The sequence below is a fragment of the Pan paniscus genome, chromosome 22 (genome assembly GCF_029289425.2).
Source record: "Pan paniscus chromosome 22, NHGRI_mPanPan1-v2.0_pri, whole genome shotgun sequence".
Taxonomy (NCBI): Eukaryota; Metazoa; Chordata; class Mammalia; order Primates; family Hominidae; genus Pan; species Pan paniscus.
Genome location: NC_073271.2, coordinates 9,750,644 through 9,767,662, shown reverse-complemented (window position 1 = coordinate 9,767,662; position 17,019 = coordinate 9,750,644).

Genomic DNA, 17,019 nt, shown 5'->3' with positions numbered 1-17,019 from the left:
CAAAAGAAACCTAAAGATAGGTAATGCTGAATGGTTGGAAAGTATATTTATGAAAGAGCTATGCTTCACAAAAGCATCTTTGCTATGATTCAAGGGAGAAATCGTTAAACACCAACCCCATCATATCCACATAAATCCAGCAATCTAGAGACTGTTGGTCTTTTTTCTTTTCTGCATTATGTTTCTGCTCTCAGTACAGCAAGGTTTTAATTGTAATATTGAAGCATTGGAAATTTAACACTAAGATACTTTCAAAACTTAGTGCTTTTTTTGTTTTGTTTTTGTTTTTGTTTTTTTTGACAGAGTCTCACTCTGTCACCCAGGCTAGAGTGCAGTGGCGTGATCTCGGCTCGCTGCAATCTCTGCCTCCCAGGTTCATGCCATTCTCCTGCCTCAGCCTCCTGAATAGCTGGGACTACAGGCGACTGCCACCACACCTGGCTAATTTTTTTTTTTTTTTTGTATTTTTAGTAGAGAAGGGGTTTCACCATGTTAGCCAGGATGGTCTCAACCTCCTGGCCCCGTGATCTGCCAGGTTTGGCCTCCCACAGTGCTGGGATTACAGACGTGAGCCACCGCGCCTGGCCAAAACTAAGTTTTACTTATAGTAGGGAAACTAATGCAAGGCCAGAAATTATTGACTTTGTTCACAGAATGCTAATTTTCCCCACACAAAATATGCAGAGCTATGTTTCATTAATATGCAGAGCTATGTTTTATTACCAAAACACACTATTCCAAATGCTCAAAAGGAAAAAAGATATCTGTACTCTGTGCTAAAACAGATTCATCTGTGGTATTTAAATGACAAAACTGGAATTGTTTCAACCCGGAAATCATTGGTTAAAATTTCCGTGGTTAAAGGTTTGCTCAAGCAAATCTTAAAACACAGGTATGTATTTCAGAAGATCAACCAAATTCAAGAGTTTGGATCCCATTTTGGGTACCTTATAAGTAGAAATTTCAAAATCTTCCTCAAAAACATCTGCATCTGTCTTCCAGATTCTTGCAACCCAAAACAAAACTTCACAGAAACTCTCCACAAGAGTTGGTAGACAGCTAAACCTTCTCCAAATTGAGTTATGGACAATAAGGTCTTGATTATAGCAGAACTGGAAGGTCTATTTACAAGCCTGCACACAGTGCTATGTAAGTTGGCTGCTGGGGCACATAGATTGGCAGGGAAAGGCCAGGGAGGCAGTTGAATTCCTGGCATTTTTCAAAGCTTTGTTTCCTAGTTTCATTATTCCTAGAATTTTGAAGCTTATTAAGACATTCCCTATCCTATGTCATACTCTAGAGCACTCTAGTCAGAATCCTGATAGAATAAACTCTTTTTTTAGTTTTTTAAAGTGTACATTTCAATGACTTTTAATAATTTTTTTATACTTTAGGTTCTAGGGTACATGGGCACAACGTGCATGTTTGTTACATATGTATACATAGGCCATGTTGGTGTGCTGGACCCGTTAACTCGTCATTTACATTAGGTATATCTCCTATTGCTATCCCTCCCCCCTTCCGCCACCCCACAACAGGGCCTGGTATGTGATGTTCCCCTTCCTGTGTCCAAGTGTTCTCATTGTTCAATTCCCACCTATGAGTGAGAACATATGGTGTTTGGTGTTTTATTCTTGCGATAGTTTGCTGAGAATGATGGTTTCCAGCTTCATCTGTGTCCCTACAAAGGACATGAACTCATCATTTTTCATGGCTGCATAGCATTCCATTGTGTATATGTGCCACATTTTCTTAATCCAGTTTATCATTGATGGACATTTTTGTTGGTTCCAAGTCTTTGCTATTGTGTAATAGTGCCCCAGTAAACATACATGTGCATGTGCCTTTATAGCATCATGATTTGTAATCCTTTGGGTATATACCCAGTAATGGGATGGCTGGATCAAATGGTATTTCTAGTTCTAGATCCTTGAGGAATCACTGCACTCTCTTCCACAATGGTTGAACTAGTTTACAGTCCCACCAACAGTGTAAGTGTTCCTATTTCTCCACATCCTCTCCAGCACCTGCTGTTTCCTTTTTAATGACCGCCATTCTAACTGGTGTGAGATGGTATCTCATTGTGGTTTTGACTCGCATTTCTCTGATGACCAGTGATGATGAGCACTTTTTCATGTGTCTGTTGGCTGCATAAATGTCTTCTTTTGAAAAGCGTCTGTTCATATTGTTCACCCACTTTGTGATGGGGTTGTTTGTTTTTTTCTTGTAAATTTGTTTGAGTCATTTGTAGATTCTGGATATTAGCCTTTTGTCAGATGAGTGGATTGCAAAAATCTTCTCCCATTCTGTAGGTTGCCTGCTCACTCTGATGGTAGTTTCTTTTGCTGTGCAGAAGCTCCTTAGTTTAATTAGATCCCATTTGTCAATTTTGGCTTTTAATGCCATTGCTTTTGGTATTTTAGACATGAAGTCCTCGCCCATGCCTATATCCTGAATGGTACTGCCTAAGTTTTCTTCTAGGGTTTTTATGGTTTTAGGTCTAACATTTAAGTCTTTAATCCATCTTGAATTAATTTTTGTATAAGGTGTAAGAAAGTGATTCAGTTTCAGCTTTCTACATATGGCTAGCCAGTTTTCCCAGCACCATTTATTAAATAGGGAATCCTTTCCCCATTGCTTGTTGTTGTCAGGTTTTTCAAAGATCAGATGGTTGTAGGTGTGTGTTATTATTTCTGAGGGCTCTGTTCTGTTCCATTGGTCTATATCTCTGTTTTGGTACCAGTACCATGCTCTTTCGGTTACTGTAGCCTTGTAGTATAGTTTGAACTCAGGTAGCGTGATGCCTCCAGCTTTGTTCTTTTGGCTTAGGATTGTCTTGGAAATGTGGGCTCTTTTTTGTTTCCATATGAACTTTAAAGTAGTTTTCTCCCAATTCTGTGAAGAATGTCATTGGTAGCTTGATGGGGATGGCATTGAATCTATAAATTACCTTGGGCAGTATGGCCATTTTCATGATATTGATTCTTCCTATCCATGAGCATGGAATGTTCTTCCATTTGTTTGTATTCTCTTTTATTTCATTGAGCAGTGGTTTGTAGTTCTCCTTGAAGAGGTCCTTCACATCCCTTGTAGGTTGGATTCCTAGGTATTTTATTCTCTTTGAAGCAATTGTGAATGGGAGTTCACTCATGATTTGGCTCTCTGTCTGTTATTGGTGTATAAGAATGCTTGTGATTTTTACACATTGATTTTGTCTCCTGAGACTTTGCTGAAGTTGCTTATCAGCTTAAGAAGATTTTGGGCTGAGACGATGGGGTTTTTTAAATATACAATCATGTCATCTTCAAACAGGGACAATTTGACTTCCTCTTTTCCTAATTGAATAATTTTTATTTCTTTCTCCTGCCTGATTGCCCTGGCCAGAACTTCCAACACTATGTTGAATAGGAGTGGTGAGAGAGGGCATCCCTGTCTTGTGCCAGATTTCAAAGGGAATGCTTCCGGTTTTTGCCCATTCAGTATGATATTGGCTGTTGTTTGTCATAAATAGCTCTTATTATTTTGAGATACGTCCCATCAATACCTAATTTATTGAGGTTTTTAGCATGAAGCGTTGTTGAATTTTGTCAAAGGCCTTTTCTGCATCTATTGAGATAATCATGTGGTTTTTATCATTGGTTCTGTTTATATGCTGGATTACATTTATTGATTTGCGTATGTTGAACCAGACTTGGATCCCAGGGATGAAGCCCACTTGATCATTGTGGATAAGCTTTTTGAGGTGCTGCTGGATTCTGTTTGCCAGTATTTTATTGAGGATTTTTGCATCGATGTTCATCAGGGATATTGGTCTAAAAATCTTTTTTTGTTGTTGTTGTGTCTCTGCCAGGCTTTGGTATCAGGATGATGCTGGCCTCATAAAATGAGTTAGGGAGGATTCCCTCTTTTTCTATTGATTGGAATAGTTTCAGAAGGAATGGTACCAGCTCCTCTTTGTACTTCTGGTAGAATTCGGCTGTGAATCCGTCTGGTCCTGGACTTTTTTTGGTTTATGTCCAATCAAAAATTTTTATCCAGAATATATGAAAATTTGTAGGAGATTTTTATATATTCTGGATATAAATTTTTGATTGGACATAAACATTGCAGATATCTTCTCCCACTTTAACTTGTCTTTTCTTTCTCTTAATGGTGAATTCGTTAATACCAATTTCTTAATTTTAATGTAGTTCAAGTTATCAGACTATTTTTGTGTAGTTAATGCTTATGTAGTCTTGCTTAAGAAATTTTTGTCTACCCCATTGTCATAAAGGCATTCTTCTATGTTACAGAAGCTTTTCTTTTTGAATTTTTAAGGTTTCAGATTGAGCTTTATAACCCACCTACGATTGACTTTTGTTTGTGAAGTAAGATAAGGGCTAAATTCTTTTATTCCCCAATTTTGATATCCAAATTATCTACCACCATTTATTGAGATTATTATTTCCTCACTGCACTGCAGTTTCACCTTTGTCATAAATCAGGTGATGGTATAAGTATGAGTTTGTTTTTGGTTTCTCTATTTGTATGTCCTGCTAATACCATCTTATTTTAATTGTAATAAAGTTGGAAACATCTGATGGTATACATTCTTGAGCTCTGTTCTTCTTCAGAACTTTCTTGGTTCTTCTTGTCCTTTTAAATTTTCAAAAAAGTTTTAAATTAGCTTGCAATTTTCAAATTACCTGATAGGATTTTGAGTAGGATTGCATTCAACCATAATTTAATGAGTAGAAATTACTTATTCACAATATAAAATCTTTCTATTCATAAACATTGTGTGTCTTTTTTATGTATACAATATTTATATCTGTTTTAAAAATTTTACTTTAAGTTCTGGGATACATGTGCAGAATGTACAGGTTTGTTACATAGGTATACATGTTCTGTGGTGGTTCACTCCATCTATCAACCTGTAATCTAAGTTTTAAGCCCCACATGCATGAGGTATTTGTCCTAATGCTCTCCCTCCTCTTCCCCTCCAACCCCTGACAGGTCTCTGTGTGTGAGGTTCCCCTTCATTTGTCCATGTGTTCTCATTATTCAACTCCCATTTATGAGTGAGAACATGCACTGTTTCGTTTTCTGCTGCTGTGTTAGTTTGCTGAGAATGATGGCTTCTAGTTTCATCCATGTCCCTGCAAAGAACATGAACTCATGCTTTTTTTATGGCTGCATAATATTCCATGGTGTACTCTAATTTGTACATGTACAAATTAGAACTCAGGATTAAGAAACTCACTCAAAACCACACAATTACATGGAAATTGAACAACCTGCCCCTGAATGACTACTGGGTAAGTAATGAAATTAAGGCAGAAATAAAAGTTGTTTGAAACCAGTGAGAACAAAGAGACAACGTACCAGAATCTCTGAGACGCAGCTGAAGTAGTGTTAAGAGGGAAATTTGTAGCACTAAATGCCCACAACAGAAAGCTGGAAAGATCTAAAATCGACCCCCTAATATCACAATTAAAAAACCTAGAGAAGAGTAAACAAATTCAGAAGCTACCAGAAGACAAGCAATAACTAAGATCAGAGTAGAACTGAAAGAGATAGAGACATGAAAAACCCTTTGAAATATCAGTGAATCCAGGAGATTAATAAAATAAATGGACCACTAGCTAGACTAACAGAGGAAAAAGAGAAGAATCAAGTAGACATAATAAAAAATAATAAAGGGGGCTGGGTGCAGTGGCTCATGCCTGTAATCCCAGCACTTTGGGAGGCTGAGGCAGGTGGATCACGAGGTCAGGAGTTCGAAACCAGCCTGGCCAATATGGTGAAACCCCATCTCTAGTAAAAATACAAAAATTTGCTGCGTGTGGTGGTGTGTGCCTACTGTCCCAGCTACTGGGGAGGCTGAGGCAGAAGAATTGCTTGAACCCCAGAGGTGGAGGTTGCAGTGAGCAAAGATTACACCACTGCACTCCAGCTTGGGTGACAGAGTGAGACTCCATCTCAAAAAAAAAAAAAAAAAGAATGATAAAGGAGGTATCACTATTGATCCCACAGAAATACAAATTACCCTCAGAGAATACTATAAATGCCTCTCTGCAAATAAACTTGAAAATCTAGAAAATATGGATACATTCCTGGCACATACCCCCTCCTGCAACAAAATCAGGAAGAAGTAGAATCCCTGAATAGACCCATAACAAGTTCTGAAATTGAAGCAGTAATTAATAGCCTACCAACCAAAAAAAGCCCGGGACCAGATGGATTCATAGCTGAATTATACTGGAGATATAAAGAAGAGCTGGTACCATTCCTTCTGAAACTATTCCAAACAATGGTAAAAGAGGGACTCCTCCCTAACTCATTTTATGAGGCCAGCATCATCCTGATACCAAAAGCTGGCAGAGACTCAACAAATACAGAAAATTTCAGGCCAATATCCCTTATGAACATTGATGTGAAAATCCTCAATAAAAGACTGGCAAAGTGAATCCAGCAGCACATACAAAAGCTTATCCACCATGTGCAAAACTTTTTTTAAAGGCATGCTTCAATAAAGAAACACTTCCATTTAGTCAGGAGACTATCTCTTTGATTCTAACATAGATTACAGCCTTAAGATGAATAAGATTCTTCTTTTATGTACTCAATAAATGTTTACTTACAGCCTATTTTATGCTGGGTAGTATTATGGGAACTGGAGAGAGAAGGTCTGTCTTTATGGAGCTTGCAGTACAGTGACAGAGATAGAACATAAATGCATAAACAGTTGCACACTAAAGTGATGGATGTACTAAGTGCTATGAAGAAATACATTAGCCAAGTGTGGTGGTGCTCACCTGTGGTCCCAGCTACTTGGGAGGCTGAGACAGGAGGTCTGCTTGAGCCCCAGAGTTTGAGGCTGCAGTGATCCATGATTGTGCCACTGCACCCCAGCCTTGGTGACAGATTGTGGCCCTGTCTAAATAAAAAGTATAATAATACAAAGAAAATAAGGTAGGGTAATCACATTCATGGTGTCAGCCACTGCTACTTTAGATAGGGAGCTCTTGAACAATCTTTTTGAGGAGATGACATTTGAGCAGGTCAGAATGGTATGACGGAGTAAGTTAAGCAAATGTCTAGAGGGTAGAGGGAAGAGACACTGTGCAGAGTCTGAATACAGACAGCACTTGATGAGCTCAAAGATCACTACAAAGTCCAGTCAGGCTGCAGGCACCGGGAGGAGGAAAGGAGAATGCACATTCTGAGGAGCAGATAAACACAGACCATAGTAAAGAGCTTGGATTTCTTTGTTAATTGTGATAGGTAGCCACTGGAGGATTCAGAGCTGGGAATGAAATGGTATAAGATATGTTCTTACAGGAATAGTCCAGCTTTGTGGGAGAATAGATTACAGATTACCATAAATAGAATAATAATAAATGTAAAGGCAGCTTAGGAATGGTTATATCTGTCCAGGGGTTGATACTGGTGGTGTTAGAACTGTGAGGTCCAGTATGATAGCCACCAGCTGCTTTTAGTTTTTTACACTTAAATTAATTAAAATACCATAAAATTTATTCCTACCAGGGACTTGGGAGGAAAGGGAGAATGAGGAGTTGTTGCTTAATGAGTACAGAGTTTCAGTTTGGGGTGAAAATTTTTTTTGGAAATACATAGTTTTGATGATTGCACAACATTCTGAATGTAATTAATGCCTCTGACTTTTATGTTTAAAATGGCAAAGCTTATTATATGTGCTTTACCACAATAAAACATTATAAAATTAATCACAGAACCAAAACTCTAAAACCATTTTTTAAAATTGTATAAATTTAAGGATTGCAAGTGCAATTTTGTTACATGGGTATATGGGGTAGGAGTGAAGTCTGAGCTTTTAGTGTGTTTATCACTGGAACAATGTACACTGTATCCACTAAGTAATTTCTCATCACCCTTACCCCTCCCACCCTCTCACCCTTCTGAGTCTACAGTGTCTTATCATTTTACACTCTTTGTTCATGTGTACACATTATTTATTTCCCATTTTTAAGTAAGAACATGCAGTATTTGATTTTATGTTTCTGAATTGCAAAACTATAAAACTCTTAGAATAAAAAATAACAATAAATCTTTATGGCCTTTGATTTGGCAGTAGTTTCTTAGATATGGCACCAAAAGCACAGTGATAAAAGAAAATGTACTGGGCTTCATCAAAATTAGAAACATTTGTGTTTCAAAGGACGTAACAAAGAAAATAAAACGACAACCAGAAAAGTGGATAAAATGTTTGCAACTTATATATTTGATTAGAAATCTGTATCCAAAATGCACAAATAACTTTTACAACTCAACAACAAAAAGAAAAAATACATAAAAATAGACAAAATATTTAAATAGACATTTTTGTGAAGAAGATATAAGAGCATCCAATAAGGGCTTGAAGAAAAGCCTAACATCACAAGCCATCAAGAAAATGCAAATTCAAAACCATAAGCAGATATCACTTAACACCCACTAGCGTACCCACAATAAAAAATGACAAATGGTTGGGCACAGTGGCTCACGCCTGTAATCCCAGCACTTTGGGAGGCTGAGGTGGGCGGATCACAAGGTCAGGAGATCAAGACCATCCTGGCTAACATGGTGAAACCCCATCTCTACTAAAAAATACAAAAAATTAGCCGGGCGTGGTGGCAGGCGCCCGTAGTCCCAGCTTCTCGGGAGGCTGAGGCAGGAGGATGGCGTGAACCCGGGAGGTGGAGCTTGCAGTGAGCTGAGAGTGCGCCACTGCACTCCACCCTGGTGAGGCCGTAGAGAAATTAGATCTTTCATACATCGCTGGTGGGAAAGTAAAATAGTGCACATATTGGAAAACTGTGAGGTGATTGCTGAAAAGGTTATGCATAGGTACCTTATGACCCAGCAATTCCATTCCTAGGTACATACCCGAAAGAAATGAAAACTTATGAATGAAATATACAAAAGTTTGTACCTAAATATTATAGCGGCATTATCATAATTCTGAATAATACATACTAAATCGAAGGGATATTAAAAGTAATATTGATGAAATAAAGTTAGAAATATAAAATTTTTACCAGTGATTGAGCTGATTCAAATTACTTCTTACAGTCTTCAATTCCATATTTTGTATATTCGGAGAGTGAGTTCAAGTTGCTTCACTTTTAACTTTTTCTTTTGTTGCTCTTCGATTTTTCCTAATTCTTCCCTAATTTTTTCATTTAATATATTGGCATTTCTTCTCTTCTCTTCTTCTTGGTTTAAAGTCAATCTGCCATTAAATATACTTATCTTGAAATTCATTTTGTTAGAAAATAGAATTCACTTTGAGATCTACTTCTTCGTATATTGGTTTATTATTCCAATAAAATTTCTATATTCTTGAATATGTTTTTTCTTTCTAGTTCTGAGGTATTTAATTTATTACTGAACTCTCTTCCAAATGATGCACATACTTGAAAAATAATGAGAAAGAACATCTTCTAGTTAGAAAGATTCTGTTACTAGTAACTTCAACAACAGTTATGGAAAAGAATACTGGAAGTTATTCAGTAAAATTATAAGTTGAAAATTATTATTTTAAAAATATAACAGTCAAAATTACTCCTCAATAAAGACAGATCATTTAGAGTTAACTAATTAAAATGACGTTACTTTTTATAAACAAGTTTACATATTCATTAGACATAAATTTTCATCTTTATAAAATAAGGCAAGTATCCTTAAAAATAATTATAATATTAAAATCTGAGACTAGGCTGAAAAATCTAATATCTGTTATCCCATATATGTTTTGTTTCTTTTTTTAGTAATACTTTAAATGTATCTTGTTGATTATTATACATTTTATCAACAAATTTTAAATCTCTTTTACAATAACACAGAATATATTTAATTAAAATATAAAAATAATAAGTGTAACCCTGAATTAATTTTATTTATGTAGGAGAGAGAGAGATGTTGAATATACTAGTCATAAATTAATCTATATTTTTCTTTATACTCCATGCATATTAAGATTACAAGTGTATAATTAAAGGAAAATGATTATTGGGGGTAGAGGAACCTATAATTTAAGCAAATATTTTTATAGTGAAGAATTTATTCCAAGTCAATAATTAGAATGATAGAAAAAGATTTACATGCAGTTATGCCTTGCAGCACTTATTATAACACAAAAAATTAAAAATAAAAAAATTAATTTGTTAAGTAATAATGGGGTTTCCAAATAATGGCCTTCTATGAAGCCATTAAAATTGTGATTTAAATAAATATGCATTTAATTATCAGGAGATGTATTCACAGTTAAGAAATTGTATTATTTAAATGAATTTGACACTCTACAAGACAGAGATTTCTTTCTCCAGTTAAACCTCAGAAGGTATGTCAGCTAGTACAAAAAGTATCCTATATACTAGTATGTCATACCTCACACTGCAGAGCTCTTGTTCTCTTTTAAGTTTTTGATTCTCTATGATTTTATTTCTTTTGCTTCTGTTAGTTCCTTTTGTAGTACACGAAGCTTATTTTTCATTTGTTTCATTTTTGCTGTAAGTTGTTCACAGGGATTTTTTTTTCCTTTTTTTTTTTTTTGACGGAGTCTCGCTCTGTTGCCTAGGCTGGAGTGCAGTGGTGCGATCTCCACTCACTGCAAGCTCTGCCTCCCGGGTTCATGCCATTCTCCTGCCTCAGCCTCCCGAGTAGCTGGGACTACAGTCACCTGCCACCACGCCCGGCTAATTTTTTTTTTTTTTGTATTTTTAGTAGAGACGGGGTTTCACTGTGTTAGCCAGGATGGTCTTGATCTCCTGATCTCATGATCTGCCCGCCTTGGCCTCCCAAAGTGATGAGATTACAGGCGTGAGCCATGGCGCCTGGCCCACAGGGATATTTTTTAAGTTCCCTTGCTCTTTCACAAGAAAGAACTGCATCCAAGATTTTTGATAGGCTAGTTGAATCTGTCTCAAGGAGGAGATAGAAATAAAATGTATTAGTACTTTTGGGATGTAGAGAACTGCATATTTTAACAATCACTAATTCATACACTGATCAAATATATATTGAATGCCTGCCACGTGGAAGGCATTATACTAAGCTCTGCAGATTAAACAGAAAAAAACAAAAACCTCTGCATTTGTTTAACTTAAAATGTGCTAAAAGACAAAGCCCCAGAAAAGTGACAGTTATAAATTCAGATAAATACTGTTAAGAAAACAGATTGCTAAGATTTAAATCTATACTAGGCTCATGGAAAATTCCCCCGAGGGATGTATAGCTACACTGAGGAATGAAGAATGAAAAGGAAGCAGTTGAGCAAACAGGGAAGGAAAGCATTTTAGCCAGTCTGTGGCATGTGCTGAAACTCTAGTGTAGTCTTCCTCTAGCCAAGGGAGAGCAACAGGTATGATTTTTCTTCTTAGCTAAAATAACTAAAATCAAAACACACAAAATACATTAAACAATTTTTCAGATACTGGACATTAGGCAAAGAAGATAATAATCCCTGAAAAACAGAAAATAAAAAAACAAAAGAAAGCAAACCTTATGAATGTTTCAGCTTCCTGTCTTGGCAGAGATTCCGAGACATGACACAGGAAGAAAAAACTGAGGTGGGATCTACCAGACTCTCTTGGTTACACTGATGAAGCTTAGAGTCTGGTAAAACCAAAGCAGGCAGATATTACAGAACAAACACTGAGGAGGAGAGAGAGATACAGAAGCAACGGCAAGAAACCCCCTGTCAGTATTTAGCAAAATTTTGAAAATTGCATGTGAGATAGAAAACTACCTAAGAACAAACCGGGTGGGGGTGGGGGTTGGCTTATAAAATTAGAGGAAATCACACCTGGTGCTCATACAGTGCCAAGAAGAGTGTCTGTTTTTATAGATTTGCCTGGGAAAACTCAGACTTCACAGGAAAATGAATACTCAGAAAGGCCTTGTCTCAGGTATGGGGAGTTAGCTCACACCATAAAAAGAAAAATGAAAAGGATCAAGCTGTTTATAAGTAACTCAACTCTATTCTACTATAAAAATCAAGAAGATAAAGCAATAGAAGATACTTTTAAAAACCAAATTGCACTTTTAGAGATACAAATTACAATGCTGGAGATGAAAGCTACACTGAGTAGATATGAGCATAGATTAATTCGCCATCATGAAAGAAAAGATTCACAAATTTGAGACACTAGTGAACTATGAGCAAACTTCCAGCAGGTAGTATATAAGTCCCCAAAGAGGTAGGAGGAGAGGCAGAATCAAAAATTTGAGGAAAAATTGGCTAAATATGTTCTAAACTTAACGAAAGCCATAATCCCACAGATCTAGGCTGGGATCTGGTTGATAGAAAAGAAATGAAAATATGATTGTAATTTCTTATACCATCTATGATATGATATAATATTACTTGAAGGTGGATTGTGATGAGGTAAATTCATACATTATAAATCCTAAAGCAACTACTAAGACAGCAAATAGTTATACCTAATACCAAATAAACTTATACCAAAAAAGATATGACTAAATTGTAAAGAAATGTAAAACTAGATTAATAACTAAAAAGTTATGCATATACAGATATGTAACTAAATCATAAAAATTACTAAACTAGTCTGAAGGAAGCAGAAAAGGAAAAAAGCAAAGCAAAGAAGATCTGAGACTAATAGAAATCAAACAGTGTGATGACAGACAACTCTAATCATATCAATAATTACATTATAAATTAAACTGGTCTAAAAACCTCTGCTCAAAGGCAGATTATCAGAATGGATAAAAGAGCAAGTCTTATCTGTATAATGAGTATAAGAAGTAAACTTTAAATATAAAGACAAAAATTGGTTAAAAGATGAAACAAGGTATATCACACTAACACTACAAAAGAAGGCTGAGGAAGAGTGGTTGTATTAATACCAAAGTACATTTCACAGCAAAAATATTACCAGCAATAAACAAGGTCATTTCATAGTGACAAATGGTTCAATTAATCAAGAAAACATAACAGTCCTAAATATTTATGTATATAATAACATAAATGCTTCAAAATATGATACAAAAATTGATAGAACTGCAAAAGAAATAGACAAATTCCCAAGTATAGCCTAAAATTTCTAAACACCTTACTCAAGTGGTATAATAAGGAGGCAGAAAATTCTGGAAAAATGTTGGCATGTGTACTCACCAGTCTAGACATTTTCCCACTACCTGTGTATGTATGCCGCTTTACTTACAAAAAGTTAGGTAGGATCTTGGGAGATTTCTTCTTGGATACCAGAATTATCAACCACATCAACAGTATACCTAACAACTAAAATAATTCTTTTGAACAGATTACCACTGAAGAACTTGTAAGTTAAATCCAGTAGCCTTTTGAGTAATTTTACTGCTTGAAATTCTCACATTTAAAAGAAATTTGCAACATCACTTTTTCAGACTCCTCTCCTACATTTGTTTAACCACTGCTCAGTCTCCTTTACCAAGTCCTTTGACTCTTGTGAAATGTTGATATTCCCAGGGTTTTGTCAATGGCTTTCTTTTTATTCTACATCTTCTGCCTCATGGATAAGCTCATTGAGATCTATGGCTTTGCCTAATAATTATAATAAAGGTATTCTAAGCCTGCATCTTCAACCAGAGTTCTATCTCCAGCTAGAAATGCATATAATCCAATTACCTACTGAAAGTATCCCTCATGAATGTTTCATTGAACTCAATATGTAAAGAAAACTGTTGGTCTGTCCCATGACTGTTTGCACTTCCCTGTTAACCTGACAAATTCCTACTCCTTCCCCATGAGCATTGTAAATGCTTGTGCACAATCTGAAAACTTATGAATGACCTGAGATTTTATCTGTCCCCTAGCTTTTTAAACTCAATTATCACTAAGCCATATTAACTGCACCTCTTTTCTGCCTTTGCTTTATCTTTCCAGTGCCACTGAAAATACAAACTTATTTATTTTATATTTATATTTCCTTGTTAAACGTGGCCCCTTAACTGATGGCTTTCACAGGGAAAAAGAAACCCTACAAATTACTCTTCTTATTTTTTAAGTTAAAAAAAATTAATCAAAATAAAATAATGCCAAAGAAGGACCTACATGTTTAAATGTGTAAATTGAGCTTCTGAACTTTATTCATTTTACCCTTGATGGATCAAACTTTCAAAATAGATTGATACTAGGCCACAGATTGGTTACAAAAAAAAAAAAAGACTATCACATGAACTACTACAAAAGCTTAATCTTTCAATCTTTTTACGTGATTATCCTCCATCTATCTTCTATATGAAGGGCCAGAAACTATAGGCCGCAGGCCAAATTCAGCTTTCTAAATGGTTTTTTATACAAACTTTTATTGGAGTACAATCATGCCTCTTTGCCCATACATTATCTATGACTCCTTTCACTCTAAATGGCAGAGTTGAATAGCTGTAATAGAGACCACATGGCCCAACATATTCGCTATCTGGCACTTTACAGGAAAAGTTTGCCAATCTCTGCTTTATACCATGACCAGAATGCCCTGATACTCAAATCTAATCTTGTGACTCCCCTGCTCAAACTTTTCCACTGAATTCCTGCAGAAAACATTGCTGGCTTCCTATGCATAGTCATTATTTATTCTTTATTGCTGCAGAAACACATGCTCATTTAGATATTTATTATTCCATTACCCCCATCCCATCTTAAAAGAAAAATCATTATTGTAAGCTAATCACAGTAATTACATTTGCTTTCCTAGTGATTGGTATAGAAATAAGCATGTGGTATAATCCAGCCAATAAAATGTTACAGGAAGATTACTGAAAGCTTCCAAGTTTTCTTCCTATTTAAAAAAAAAGTGAACAAAAGCAGCCCTCCCAGCCTTCAGATATTGTCTTGAGATAGCATGATGATTGGAGCTGTTGCTAATTAGCCAACCAAGAAAGGAGACATGAACAAAACACTGCCAATAGCACAATAAATAATGGGGGGGGGGGAGTGAGATCCTATAACATCCCTGTACCACCAAAACAACTTTGGTTTCTATGGTTTTAGCAATTGTTAGTTAGTTCATCTATTATTTACAGCCAGAACTATTTTGGGAATTTTTCCAGGGCCTACAGAATAAGATCTACTCATTTCTACACTATTAAAATGTGTTGCCTAAGCTTGCATTATCTAGACATTCAAGCCATTCCCGACTACTCCCATACCACACTATTTCCATTAGGGAACCCAAAGTGCCAATAAACTCTACAAAGTTCACTCAAGCATCTTACCATTTGTACTTGCTTTTGTAGCTGTTTTTTTGTAGGATATCTTAGATCTTGATGATCATCTTAGATGTTCCTTCTTCCAAAACTTCAATTTTATTAGATGTTACTCCTGCCACTCATTCAGTCTTTACAGATGTTTCTTTTTCCTCCCGTGTGGTCTTTGAAGGTCTTTCTTGTGGCCATGCAAATTTCTCAGATGTTTCTTTCACAGGCCTTGTAATTTTCCTAGGTGTTTCTCCTGCTGACTGTTCAATCTTTCCAGATATTGCTTTCCCCAAACATTGAACTTCGTCAGATGTTCCCTCCACCAAGGGTGCAGCTTCATGTTGGAAATAACTTTTTGGTGACACAAAGAAGAGTTAGCACTCCAGCAACAAGTTAACACTCCAGCAAGGCAAATTTACTTCTATAGAAGGGTGAGTCTTGCGGATGGAGCAATGGCAAGAGCACACTGGATAAGAGAGGGGAAATGGTTCTTATTCCTAATGCAGCTAGTCCCTACTTTTGTGTCTCTCCCCTATTGGCTAGGGTTGGACCGCACACTCTAAGCTAATTTTGACTGGCTACTTCAAAGAGGACAGGGGTGCAAGCCAGAGTGGCGGGGTGGGTAGTTTCTGCAGGAAGGATGGTTACAGAGTGGGCGACTAAGGATGACTAAGGACAGAGCAGGTGACTAAGAATGACTAAGGACAGAGTAGGTGATAGGGACTAGGAGGGGGTCGTTTACTGAAACTAGGGGCAAGGAGGCATAAATAATGAGGAAGTTAAACTTTAAAATGGAGAACAAAGAATAGAGAAGCTGAACATATTGACATATTTGTTCTTTGAAGAGGAACTCAGAACTCACTGTACTTAACAATCTTCCCTCTCTTGAATTTTAAAGGACATTAACAGGCTAAAACCTTTGAAGAGGAATTCACTGTATTCTACAATTCCCTCTTTCAATTTTTATAGCCCTTCCTCTTCACACCTTTTTAACATGTCTTGGCTTTTTCTTTTTCAACTTGATCCTCTAAAAAGAAAAGCCTATCTGAATAAGGTGGAGGACAGCTAAGGGAGGTTTTAGAAAGTGTTTCTATAAGCCTTTGCACTAGCCCATGGATACATGGTATGACACAGCACCCAACAAGAATGAGTACAGCCGTTACTTCTGTAAGAGAAGTAAGAATTGAGGCTATGATTTCTTTCCATTTACTGAAACACCTTTCTAGCCATCTGGAGAAAGGGTTATTGACCCCAGAATTTTTAGCTAATTCATTGGATAAAGTGGTAAATCCTTGTAGGGCCCTTGTTATGCTCCCATTGGGGGCAGTGTTGTTTGCCCCCAATGGATAAAGGTGTATCACTGAGTTTTAATCATAACACAAACACCACCTTTTTCAGCTAATATCATATCCAGGGCCATTCTGTTTTCCCAGGCCATCCAGCTAGTTGTCCTCAATTGTTCTGCTATTCCTTTGACAACACCCCTAGTGGAATTAATAAACCACTGTTGATTATTATAGATGTAATTCATCAAATCTACATTTTTATTGTCACCCACCAAAATATTGATTCAAATCCTGTAGCTATTTGATCTTAGGCTTAAATGTATCTGGTACTCCTCATGGGATTCTGATAGCATCTAAATAAATGTGGGAGTCAAAAGACCCGTAAGGGACTTCCCTTGCTTTACAATGTTGTGTTTTCCCTTTTTCTGGTTGATGAAATGCCAGAGTGAAAAGTATAGCCAACAGGACTAGAGCACAAGGGCTGCTCCAGTTACTTGGCAGAGTGTCCAGTAAAGGTCCACCACAATAC